At 41.2% G+C, this 13805-nt stretch overlaps 1 pseudogene; it reads left to right on the forward strand.

Moving 5' to 3' along the window:
- Positions 1-3: 3 nt before the first annotated feature.
- Positions 4-13527, forward strand: LOC129811238 (UMP-CMP kinase 2, mitochondrial-like; annotated as a pseudogene).
- Positions 13528-13805: the final 278 nt, after the last annotated feature.

The raw sequence follows: 13805 nt of genomic DNA on the forward strand, positions 1-13805 counted from the left end.
CTTATGCCGCGTTCATGTCCTGTCGGAAACCCGGTAATGGTCGACCTTGTAACATAACAGAAGAGTCGGATCCAAGGTTTTCCATTTGGAAAAGTATCCGAATCAAAGAATAGGAAGCTCAATACAAAGCATTACTTTTAATGCCGCGTTCAAATGCTAGTCGGAACTAGTAAACTCTGAAATGTTCGACTTGCTAATTCGTTGAACGTAGCATGTGTATAACTACAACTAGATAGCAAGTCGGACATTTACGAGTTTCCTAGTTCAGAGTAGGTCAAGCACGCGGCATAATTCGTAGGTCCCAGTTTCCGAAATGACATGAACGTACCATTATCTCCGTACGACATTGCATCAAGTTTCACATTGGCTAAAGTTTCGGTTTGCTTGTCCATCACTTCAAGTTTCATTTCCCCCTCAGTTTCCAAAATCATTTGCTGTGCGCGTGAGTTGTGATTCAGCTGAAATGCACTTTGCTCGGCGTTTGATTAAAGATTGCAAGACGCATAATGTCCCGGTTTGGTTAATGGTTGGTATTTTAATGCGTTAGCAGTTTAATTCGATACGAAATCTGACCCAATCTATTTCGCACTACAAGCCAAGCATTGCAACTAGGTGCCACAAATGTTCAGAAATGTCCTCGCTTCTGATGAAAGATGCTACCCACTCCATGTCCACAGCGATAAAACAATTCAAAGAGCAAAGGTTTATGGAGGACTGAAAATAATACTATCATAAGGGTTACCAAATGTAAGGTTTTGAAATGTCAGCATTTCAGCCTGATTTGAAAGATACTGTCATCAAATGATAATTTCCAAAATATTTTCTGAAACAATGTCTAATTTCTGACACAAAAAAGCAAGGTTTGGAAAACATTGTATGTGGATGAAGGTATTGCTTAGTCTAATAAACTATAAAGGCAAATAAATGGCTACAGTTTACACTTTTTTAGTAATTTAATAAAATGCTTTTTTTAGAAAAAGGACTTAGAAAAAAAAAAAAAAATTAGAACTGGGGTAACTGCCACCCCCCGTGGGATAACTGTCCCCCAGTGGTGCCAGTTACCTGAATATTATGATATTATGGCATAAGGTTTCACAAAAGTGTAACATCAGATATCAGTCACTGGTGGATACATTTCTAACCCTATTAAAACTTCTTGTCAATAGGGGGTGCTGTTAGCACTTTGTAATAATGACGTTCCCAAATTAAACTGCCTCGTACTCAATTCTTGCTCGTACAATATGCATATTATTATTACCATTGGATAGAAAACACTCTCTAGTTTCTAAAACCGTTTGAATTATATCTGTGAGTGAAACAGAACTGGACTTAGAGCAATTTTCCTATGTGGATGTGAGAATGCCAAATTTTGCAAGCTACTCTGAGATCTGTTTATAAATCTGCCTGTCTTCTATTGGTTGAGATGCACTGCATACGCCTTCCCCTGGATGTTAGCGAATAGGGAGACTTGAAATGGAGTCTCTACGTAGATCTGAAAGGTTATAAATCGCTTGGCAAGGACGTGTCTGGTCTTTTCCCTCTTCGCTCTGACGCACTGAGGACCTTGGCATATTGTACTAGAACCTTCGGTTATAGCTCTTAGAAATTTCCGGCTGTGTTTTTATTCGATATAGGCTTTAAAGACTTTATAATGTTGTTATTTTAAACCGAATTATATCAGTTTATGTCAGTATATTGCGATTTTCGGGTATTTATTTTCGTGGCGTTCTAGGGAGTTGGGTATCTCTCTCTCACATGCTAATGTTTACTGCTAGTTGCAACGTTGAAGAGGACTACAACCAAGCAACGATTCTTTTGGACAAAGGACACCTTTCCCAAGATTCTGATGGGAGTTCATCAAAAAGTAAGAACTATTTATGCTGATAATTCGTTGTTCTGTTGAAAAATGTCAAATGCATAAGCCGCCATTAATTGCAGTGCAGCCTCGCTTTAACGCACGCTGTATGTTGAAGTAACGTCCATTTTAAAAATGTAACACAGCGATTGCATTAAGAACTAATTAGTCTTTCATTTGCTGTCCAACCTGTATTTTTTAGTCAAGTTTTGGATTAGTTACTGATTAGAATAGGTGCCTCTCCAAAGATTTCTCCCGACATTTTCTGGGCAGCTTTGCTACTTTTCTCATTGTATAACCACGATTTGTGCCGCTAAATATGCACATTTTCGAACAAACTCTATATGCATTGTGTAATATGATGTTATAGGACTGTCATCTGAAGAATTCTGAGAAGGTTAGTGAAAAAATTAATATATTTTGGTGGTTTATTCGTTATCGCTATTTTTGGCTTGAATCAATGCTGTTGTGATGTTTGCTATTGTGGTAAGGTAATATAACGCTATATTGTGTTTTCGCTGTAAAACACTTAGAAAATCTGAAATATTGGCTGGATTCACAAGATCTGTGTCTTTCATTTGCTGTACGCTGTGTATTTTTAAGAAATGTTTTATGATGAGTAATTCGGTAATACACGATGGTCGCTGTAGTTATTCTAGTTGCTTTGGTGAGAGTTGTGATGGTGGCTGCAATGGTAAACTATGATTTATACCTGAAATATGCAAATTTTTCTAACAAAACATATTTATTGTATAGCATATGTTATCAGACTGTCATCTGATGAAAGTGTTTCTTGGTTAGTGGCTATTTATATCTTTATTTGGTCGAATTTGTGATAGCTTCTGATGCAGTAAGAAAATGGTGGAGTAAAAAAAGTTGTCAGCTAGCAAGTTAGCACAAACTAGTGCTAATTGGGCTAGTCATTGTCTATATGGCAGGTAGAAACACATTCATAACCATAAGGGGGGGTTGCCCCCAATTATAGATCTAACTTCATTGGAATATATCAACAACTTTATTTTATTTTTATATCTCCAAAAGTTGTGATGACAAAGAGGACATTTTGTTGAGCAAGAGCAGTGGCAGCCAAGGAAAGTGTTGGAGAAATCATTTGGTGACATCTTATGGTCTTAATGTGAATTACCAGGGGGGAGGGCAGGTACCCTATGGGGCTAGATATCCCCCGGTACCCTACGCATCTAAGTCCTCAGTGACTGAAGGATTATTGGGCAAGCTGTTTCATAATGACCCAGTCTATTGCCGTGTTCAAAACAACTTCGAACCCAGACATCTCAGACTTCCGACTTTAGTGTGTTCAAGACAACTGGGAACTCAACAAGAAAAATACGAGCTGCGACTGGGAAAAACAGTTTTTAACGTTCATTTAACTCTGAATTCCAAGTCGGAAACTCTGACATCTTTCTAGAGCTCCAACATTCCGACCTGAAGATCACCAACTTCATAATTAGACCTCGGTTATTTTAGAGTTCCCAGTTGTCTTGAAAGCAGCATATGTATGCTTCTATTTGTGCTGGGAGAGGACAGGCTAACCTGCTGAAAAGCCGGAGTATCATCCTTCAACTCTCAACATCATCAACTCTGATATGTTCCACAGTTTTGAGGATGCCTACAAAGTTCTACAACAGGTTTGAACAGTGAAACGTTCATGTTTCAAATCAGTTGGCATATGGTGCCATGTATTTGAGTAGTTGTCATTATATAGTAAACAATACATATATATATATAGTATAGACATGTATACTGTGTGACAGAGGAATAACATGAACAGAGGAATAACATGAACAAAAGCCCAGCAATGTCACACTCCAGTGGTGGACAGAAGAATAACATGATATTCAAACTGGGCTTACTGAAACTGAATCTCTGTATCTCTATCTCCTTTGCTTCTCGTCTGCAGTGTGGTGACATCCTCCCAAAGTCCAAGGCAGTGCTGGATCTTTCCTTTTACGGTCATAGAGGGATTAGATGCTACAGATTAACATCATCACTACTTCACTATTGTCTGAGCAATTCTATTTACTGTAGGGTTATCAGTAGGGCCAGGAGTTTTCCCAGGTCAGCTCACATGCTGATCAAGGAACACTCCTCGTCCTATTAATCAGAATGTTGTCACAGTAATCAGGACATACAATACTGAATGTTGTCACAGTAATCAGGACATACAATACTGAATGCTGTCACAGTAATCAGGACATACAATACTGAATGTTGTCACAGTAATCAGGACATACAATACTGAATGCTGTCACAGTAATCAGGACATACAATACTGAATGTTGTCACAGTAATCAGGACATACAATTCTGAATGTTGTCACAGTAATCAGGACATACAATACTGAATGTTGTCACAGTAATCAGGACATACAATACTGAATGTTGTCACAGTAATCAGGACATACAATACTGAATGTTGTCACAGTAATCAGGACATACAATTCTGAATGTTGTCACAGTAATCAGGACATACAATTCTGAGTGGTCTTTCAGTCAGTTCCAATCCTTCAGTTCTCTCTTCTCACTCCTCCTCTGGTAAAACCGCTGAAGGAGGCCCTGGAGTACCCGCCCCAGGCTCTGTCCCCATGGAGGGCCCGCTTCGATGCTGAGCCCCCCCTCTCCCTCCCCTCATCCGCAGGGCTTTCTACACCCTTTGGAATTACCTGACAGCTGGACAGGTAGGCCAGGAGGCCAAACAAGCACCTGTCATTGTAGACAGGTGAGGACAGCATCAAATAGTTTTGGTGTTGGATAAAGTTTGATGAGTTGGGATATGTTATTCTTTCTGAAAGATATGTTATTGTTTCTGTATGGTAGGGATCATGTGCATTGTTCACGTTGTTCAATGACATTAATGGATCATTTATTTAAAAAATTGAAGTGCTCCCCATATGTAGGAATTTGTCCTTACACTGGCTCATATTAAGTCACTATTTTATTAAAATGTATTTAATCAGGGAATCACATTGAGACCAAGGCCTCTTGCAAGGGAGCCCTGCACACAATCATATTCACAATTCCAACGCAATAAAAACGTAAAATATGACACAAGCAATTTAAGAAAAGTAACTTACAAAACACATCATGAAAACAAACACATTCCTCAGTAAAAGTCATCAATCAGCTGTCTGAACTGTCCTAGTGGCAAGGAGACATCCAACCTTCGAGAGCTCTGGAGATCATTCAACAAGTAAGGTGCAAAAAAAAACTAGATACAGATCTACTTAACTCAGTGGAGCCTGAAGGGTTACCCTGAGTTGGCCATCCCTGTGATCAGGTCTGGAGTAAATTACTTAAATTAAGTAAGGTACGGCAGAAGTTTGCACAAGAGGCCTTTAGTAACAAAACGAGAGCAGCGCCTTGATCTACGAGCCTTAAGAGAGGGCCAGCCTACTTTCTGATATAGAATGTGGTGATGTGTACTAAACCTATCACCCGTATTTAAGCGTATTGCAAAGGCTTCAATACTATGGCAGCTGCATTCGTGTATAGACCATATCACCATAGTCTAAAGCCGGAATGAATTTTATGAATGAAATAAAATCAATTGCTGGTAAATATTTCTCCCAGCGTTGATCAAAGCTCAGAATGCTTATATTCTCAATCTGACTGAGTTCTAATCGCGTCTACCTCTGCGAATGAGTGGAATCATAAACAGTGGTTTGTTCATTATGTTGACCTGTGTCCCCCGAATTAGCCTCCCGGATTTTCCTTTTTAGCAGCAAATGCACCTCTCTTGCCGTCTCGTGGTAGTGGCCAAGGGCCTGAGAAAGGAACTACCCCAGCTCACAGTCGGCTCAGTAGTCAACTTGAGATGCTGCTGAAAGTGTGTTTGCGAGATGCCAGACAAAAGGCCATTTTAAAACCATCTGGAGACTCCTGTCGTGTCTACAGACTTCTCCCAAACAAACAAAAAACGACTCTCCGAGAATGAGTGCACAACTGGTAAATAGTTGCTTATAGATACCCATCCCTTCCGGACCTCACTAAAACTCAAACCCAAGTTATGGCCCTGGACAAAAAAACAAGTCACAATAGAATTCTGCTCTGGCATTACATGTTCTGTATTGTTGCTCTGACAACAATAAACATCGCTGATTGATGTGCTGCTGTGTTGCTTTCTATTACGTATTTTATGGTATGGTAGCTAGCTGTGTTTTATTTCTACTAAATGTCTTGGTAAATCACGGTATTTAACTAACTTTAAAGTGCTTTTTTAGGAGAGATTGGTCTCTGCCCAGACAGCAAGGAGACAAACTGCGAGCAGCAGCTCAAGATTATTTGATTGGCATTGCTGGTCGTCTAGTGATGATTGTTTGTCCCGCTTCAGCAACCTCATTCCTTTACTGACATGTAAAATGCCCATTCATATCTCCAGAGAAGGTTTCGTGTCAGCATTTAAAAATCCATAGTGTAGCCTACCCTAACAGACAGACAAACAGATATGCTGTAGCCGAGTCACATTCCAATATGTCTGAAAAGGGTAATCCATTTTAATTTTTTTATTTCACCTTTATTTAACCAGGTAAGCTAGTTGAGAACAAGTTCTTATTTACAACTGCGACTTGGCCAAGATAAAGCAAAGCAGTGCGACACAAACAACAACACAGAGTTACACATGGAATAAACAAGCGTACAGTCAATAACACAATATAAAAAAAGAGTCTATATACAGTGTGTGCAAATGGCGTGAGGAGGTAGGCAATAAATAGGCCTTAGTAGCGAAATAATTACAATTTAGCAGATTAACACTGGAGTGATAAATGAGCAGATGATGATGTGCAAGTAGAGATACTGGTGTGCAAAAGAGCAGAAAAGTAAATAAAACAATACGGGGATGAGGTAGGTAGATTGGGTGGGCTATTTACAGATGGACTATGTACAGCTGCAGCGATCGGTTAGCTGCTCAGATAGCTGATGTTTAAAGTTAGCGAGGGAAATATAAGTCTCCAGCTTCAGCGATTTTTGCAACTCGTTTCAGTCACTGGCAGCAGAGAACTGGAAGGGAAGGCAGCCAAAGGAGGTGTTGGCTTTGGGGATGAACAGTGAGATATACCTGCTGGAGCGCGTCCTACGGGTGGGTGTTGTTATCGTGACCAGTGAGCTGAGATAAGGCAGAGCTTTACCTAGCATAGACTTATAGATGACCTGGACCATTTGGGTCTGGCGACGAATATGTAGTGAGGGCCAGCCGACTAGAGCATACAGGTCGCAGTGGTGTGTGGTATAAGGGGCTTTGGTAACAAAACGGATGGCACTGTGATAGACTGCATCCAGTTTGCTGAGTAGAGTATTGGACGCTATTTTGTAGATGACATCGCCAAAGTCGAGGATCGGTAGGATAGTCAGTTTTACTAGGGTAAGTTTGGCGGCGTGAGTGAAGGAGGCTTTGTTGCGAAATAGAAAGCCGATTCAAGATTTGATTTTGGATTGGAGATGTTTAATATGAGTCTGGAAGGAGAGTTCACAGTCTAGCCAGACACCTAGGTGTTTGTAGTTGTCCACATATTCTAGGTCAGAACCATCCAGGGTAGTGATGCTAGTCGGGGGTGCGGGCAGCGAACGGTTGAAAAGCATGCATTTGGTTTTACTAGCGTTTAAGAGCAGATGGAGGCCACAAAAAGGAGTGTTGTATGGCATTGAAGCTCGTTTGGAGGTTAGTTAACACAGTGTCCAAAGAAGGGCCAGATGTATACAGAATGGTGTCATCTGCGTAGAGGTGGATCAGGGAATCACCCGCAGCAAGAGCGACATCATTGATATATACAGAGAAAAGAGTCGGCCCGAGAATTGAACCCTGTGGTACCCACATAGAGACTGCCAGAGGTCCGGACAACAGGCCTTCCGATTTGACACACTGAACTCTGTCTGAGAAGTAGTTGGTGAACCAGGCGAGGCAATCATTTGAGAAACCAATGCTATTGAGTCTGCCGATAAGAATACGGTGATTGACAGAGTCGAAAGCCTTGGCCAGGTCGATGAAGACAGCTGCACAGTACTTTTATCGATGGCGGTCTTTTATCGATGGCGGTTATAATATTGTTTAGTACCATGAGCGTGGCTGAGGTGCACCCATGACCAGCTCGGAAACCGGATTGCACAGCGAAGAAGGTACGGTGGGATTCGAAATGGTCAGTGATCTGTTTATTAACTTGGCTTTCGAAGACTTTAGAAATGCAGGGCAGGATGGATATAGGTCTATAACAGTTTGGGTCTAGAGTGTCACCCCCTTTGAAGAGGGGGATGACCGCTGCAGCTTTCCAATCTTTAGGGATCTCAGACGATATGAAAGAGAGGTTGAACAGACTGGTATTAGGCGTTGCAACAATGGCGGCGGATGGTTTTAGAAAGAGAGGGTCCAGATTGTCTAGCCCAGCTGATTTGTACTGGTCCAGATTTTGTAGCTCTTTCAGAACATCAGCTATCTGGATTTGGGTGAAGGAGAAGCTGGGGAGGCTCGGGCAAGTAGCTGCACGCGGGGGGGGGGGCTGTTGGCCGGGGCTGGGGTAGCCAGGAGGAAAGCATGGCCAGCCGTAGAGAAATGCTTATTGAAATTTTCGATTATCATGGATTATTTGGAGGGCAATAAAGACTACCGGCAGTGTAGTGTAATTTCATATTATGAGGCAAAAATAAAGAGTAGGCTACACCGTGCTCGCTAGACTGTTTCAAAGATCCTCTCTATCCCGCCGACATCGCTGCCATGAATAGGCTAGGACATTCTACGTGCAACAGACCGAAGACTGAACACACACTTGCATCATTAGCAAAGACAGAGCAGGCCAGCGGGAGGGAGAGAAGAGGGACAGGCAGAAACGTGCTCATATGTGTTGGTAATCTGCATCTCGCAATTTTTGTCTTGCATGACTTGCAAATTCACCAAGTAGCCTAAAGCCCGCCTCTTCCTCTCTGGTTTTATTTGAATTACACAACTTTCCAAGGCCTTTATAGCCTATTGGCTATAACACAGAAAGTAATAGGTTTTGTGACAATTTTATTTCATTGGTTAGGGATTATTTTGAATTTTTTAGTATGTCCTGATTTTTCTTAACTTAAATGATCCCAATTTAGTTAAAATATTTTAATGTTTAAACATTCACACTCTTAGTGGTAACACATGTTGACCCCCAGAGGCCGGGGTTTGATCCCTGTGTCCAACCTTCCTACAACCAAAAGAGTACGATTACTGAAATTCAGACAAAACTGTACTTCAGTTAACAACTGTAACAGAGTATGATACAGCAAAGCTGACACTATTGCACTGATGTGCGTAGACATACAGTTGAAGTTGGAAGTTTTTATTTGTTTTTATTTAAAAATGTTTTTATATATTATTATTTATTAAAAAAAACAAAAGGACGGGGTAACATTAAACTATTAGAACATGAAGGACAAACAATACAGCATCAAGACACTATCAAACATGTAACAGTCTTTCCGCAACAGAGCCATCCTTATGTGTGATGGTGCGTGTGCATGATAGTAATATAAAATATATGTCATAGTTTCCTTTTTCATGATCACAATCTTGTGAAACCCGAACCCTCCAAAATCCCCCCACAGTTCCCCAATAGCTGTCCCTCAACCATTCGAGACCCCTCCCACAGTCCCCCCCAAGAACCCCCCAATGCAGCAACAACCAAGAGAATGAACTAAAGAGAACAAATGAAAAGACAGAAGAAAACAGAAAACAACAATGCAATTTAAAAAAAACGAAATAATGAATTTAAAACAAAGGACCTCAAGGACAACTGAAATCATAACAGCAATGCCAACTGTATATGTTTGTGTGCATGTCTGGCACTATTACATGTATGTGTGTGTACTTGTTCGTGTTTATTTGAATGAGAGTGTGTATATACATGTGTACAAACACCTGCACGGCATTAGCCTCAGGCAAACCGGCATTAGTTGTAAAAATACTGCCCCTCAGTTCCATTCAAATGTACTTTAATTGTGTTTTATTTAGACTTTTTTCCCCTTTATCTTTTGACCATCATTCTCTCACACAGCAACTCCACTCCCACTTGTCTCCAATTCCACATACCAACCCTCAGCTTCCCTCAACCCATCCCATCTATCTCTGCTGGCCACCCACTTCGTGTTTCTACGCAACACATATCTTTCAACTATGCTATGATGTTTAACGTACAATTTCAATCTATCTATCTAATCTATTAGAATCTACAGATTTCGTGTTGAAGATAAATACTTTTACTAAGAGTATTAGTATATCAATAATTAACTGACCCGGTCTCTCCAGATCTCCTAACAGTACTATTTCTAGGGTCAATTTTAGATCAAGGCTATGCATTTTCAACCATTCCTGAACCTGAGAACAGAAACAGGCTAACTGAGGGCAATACCAAAATAAATAGTCTATTGATTCTGTATCCTCACAACAAAATCTGCAGAGCTTCGATGATTTTAAGCCCCAAATATTAAACATTTTGTTGGTGGCAAGAATTCTATATAATAATTTTAGCTGAAAAGCACGAAGTCTTGAATCTTGCGTTGTTTTATATATCAACTCATACACCCTGTACCATGGAATCGGTACATCAAAAATCTCTTCCCAACTATTTACAATATGTGTGGCACAGTTGTCAACATTCTGGTCCTCAAATGAAACTAGTATACTTTCCTATTTATGCTATTTTTATTCCTCCGCCAGTTTTGATCCTTTATATTGGGCAGACCGACCAGATCCCTACCTCCACCCGCTGCCACCCGCCTCCTCCATTTTTGAAGTCGGAAGTTTACATACACTTAGGTTGGAGTCATTACAACTCGTTTTTCAACCACTCCACAAATGTCTTGTTAACAAACTATAGTTTTGGCAAGTCGGTTAGGACATCTACTTTGTGCATGACACAACAAATTTTTCCAACAATTGTTTATAGACAGATTATTTCACTTATAATTCACTGTATCACAATTCCAGTGGGTCAGAAGTTTACATACACTAAGTTGACTGTGCCTTTAAACAGCTTGGAAAATTCCAGAAAATGACGTCATGGCTTTAGAAGCTTCTGTTAGGCTAAATGACATCATTTGAGTCAATTAGAGGTGCACCTATGGATGTATTTCAAGGCCTACCTTCAAACTCAATGCCTCTTTGTTTGACAGCATGGGAAAATCAAAATAAATCAGCCAAGACCTCAGAAAAACAATTGTAGACCTCCACAAGTCTGGTTCATCCTTGGGAGCAATTTACAAACGCCTGAAGGTACCACGTTCATCTGTACAAACAATAGTACGCAAGTTTAAACACCATGGGACCACGCAGCCATCATACCGCTCAGGAAGGAGATGCGTTCTGTCTCCTAGAGATGAACGTTCCTTGGTGCGAAAAGTGCAAATCAAATCCCAGAACAACAACAAAGGACCTTGTGAAGAGGCTGGAGGAAACAGGTAGAAAAATATCTATATCCACAGTAAAACGAGTCCTATATCGACATAACCTGAAAGGCCGCTCAGCAAGGAAGAAGCCACTTCTCCAAAACCGCCATAAAATAGCGAGACCACAGTTTGCACTGCACATGGGGACAAAGATTGTACTTTTTGGAGAAAAGTCCTCTGGTCTGATGAAACAAAAATAGAACTGTTTGGCCATAATGACCATCGTTATGTTTGGAGGAAAAAGGGGGAGGCTTGCAAGCTGAAGAACACCATCCCAACCGTGAAGCACAGGGGTGGCAGCATCATGTTGTGGGGGTGCTTTGCTGCAGGAGGGACTGGTGCACTTCACAAAATAGATGGCATCATGAGGGAGGAAAATTATGTGGATATATTGAAGCAACATCTCAAGACATCAGTCAGGAAGTTAAAGCTTTGTGTCAAATAGGTCTTTCAAATGCACAGTGACCCCAAGTATACTTCCAAAGTTGTGGCAAAATGGCTTAAGGACAACAAAGCCAAGGTATTGGAGTGGCCATCACAAAGCCCTGACCTCAATCCTATAGAAGATTTGTAGGCAGAACTGAAAGCGCGTGTGCGAGCAAGGAGGCCTACAAACCTGACTCAGTTACACCAGCTCTGTCAGGTGGAATGGGCCAAAATTCACCCAACTTATTGTGGGAAGCTTGTGGAAGGCTACCCGAAACGTTTGACCCAAGTTAAACAATTTAAAGGCAATGCTACCAAATACTAATTGAGTGTATGTAAACTTCTGACCCACTGGGAATGTGATGAAAGAAATAAAAGCTGAAATAAATAATTCTCTGTACTATTATTCTGACTTTTCACATTCTTAAAATTAAGTGGTGATCCTAACTGACCTAAAACAGGGAATTTGTACCAGGATTAAATGTCAGGAATTGTGAAAAATGTATTTGGCGAAGGGGTATGTAAACTTCCGACTTCAACTGTTCAGTAGTACATATTAGTTCATTACAGTAAATAGACAGAGCACATTCAACTCCAATGTATTGACACAGTACGCACTGCTTCAACGCACTGTGTGTATAGATACTGGGAACAGAGACTTTACAGCCGTTTATTGACATACAGTACCTTACACACTGCTGTATTGAAATGGTGAGATGAGCAGAACTAACCGTGGTTTGTATATGTGCACACACACACACACACACACACACACACACACACACACACACACACACACACACACACACACACACACACACACACACACACACACACACACACACACACACACACACACACACACACACACACACACACAACACACACAGCTGTACCTCATTGAGTGAGTATGTCAGGTTTGCTCAGTCTTAAGTCTGACCCATCAAACATTTTACAATCATTTTCCATCCCTAGGGCAACCAGCTGACGAGGAAAGAACAAGTGATTAGTTGCTGAGCTGGTCTGCTTCATTAAGCTGGTCTAAACACACTGCTACTAGTCAGACTGGTAGATGACAACTTTCATTCATCCTCCCCACTGACATCATGGGCTTCATCCCAAATGGCACCCTATTCCCTACAGAGTGCACTACTTTTGAGCAGGGCTCTGGTCAACATTAGTGGACTATATAGGGAATAGGGTGCCATTTGGGACGAATGCTTTCTACATGGGCTCACCAGATGTTCAACCAGCAGTCATTATCCTCAAGGAAGACCACTGTTGATCACTGTTGACAGTCTGGACTCTGGGACTCAGTCCATCACCTGTCCGTACCCCTGGCATAATGATTGTGTGCTATAATCTTGTAGACTATCGTTCTTACTGTTGCTCAATGTCCACTTCGGCTGCCATATGTTTTGGACCTTATTGTGTGAAATATATTACATTATATAGATGGACTAGGCAAAGGCATATACATTTGCAGTCTAAAATGGACATACAAGTATAGAAAACCATTGTGACCATCGTTTTACAGCATTACTAATCCTAAGGGCCCTGAGTGTTTCATTTTTCCAGGTAGGGTCATGTGATCAGGAAAAACATATCATTTGGTATACCATCTCAAAAAGTACTGCTGATCCAGTTTGTAAGTGCTGTGGTGATTTGTGGGACATACTGTAATTGCTTATTCACTTCGTCTGCAGAGTGGAGGAGGCTTGCCACCAGATTGCGGGCTTTGCCTGCGTCACTGTGGATTCCAGTCCTTTTGCAGACCAAGTGCTCCAACAAGTTCTGCTTTTAATTAGGGACAAATGCCACTTGTGAACAGCTCCTTTCCTCCTCTCCCAGTCTCGCCCCGGGTGGCTGCTGTTCCATTGTGTTTCACTAGGTGGTAGTAGAGTGCCATTGATTTGACACAGACATGCAGGGCTAGTGAGAAAATAGCAGGGTGTAGACCAGGGATCTCCAACCCCATTCCTGGAGGAGTACCCCGTAGTAGGTTTTTGCTACAATCCCAGTTGTAACTAACCGGATTCAGCTTATCAACTAGCTAATTAGTAGAATCAGGTGCGCTAGATTAGGGTTGGAGTGAAAAGCTACAG

This window comes from Salvelinus fontinalis, chromosome 15 (genome assembly GCF_029448725.1).
Source record: "Salvelinus fontinalis isolate EN_2023a chromosome 15, ASM2944872v1, whole genome shotgun sequence".
Classification (NCBI taxonomy): domain Eukaryota; kingdom Metazoa; phylum Chordata; class Actinopteri; order Salmoniformes; family Salmonidae; genus Salvelinus; species Salvelinus fontinalis.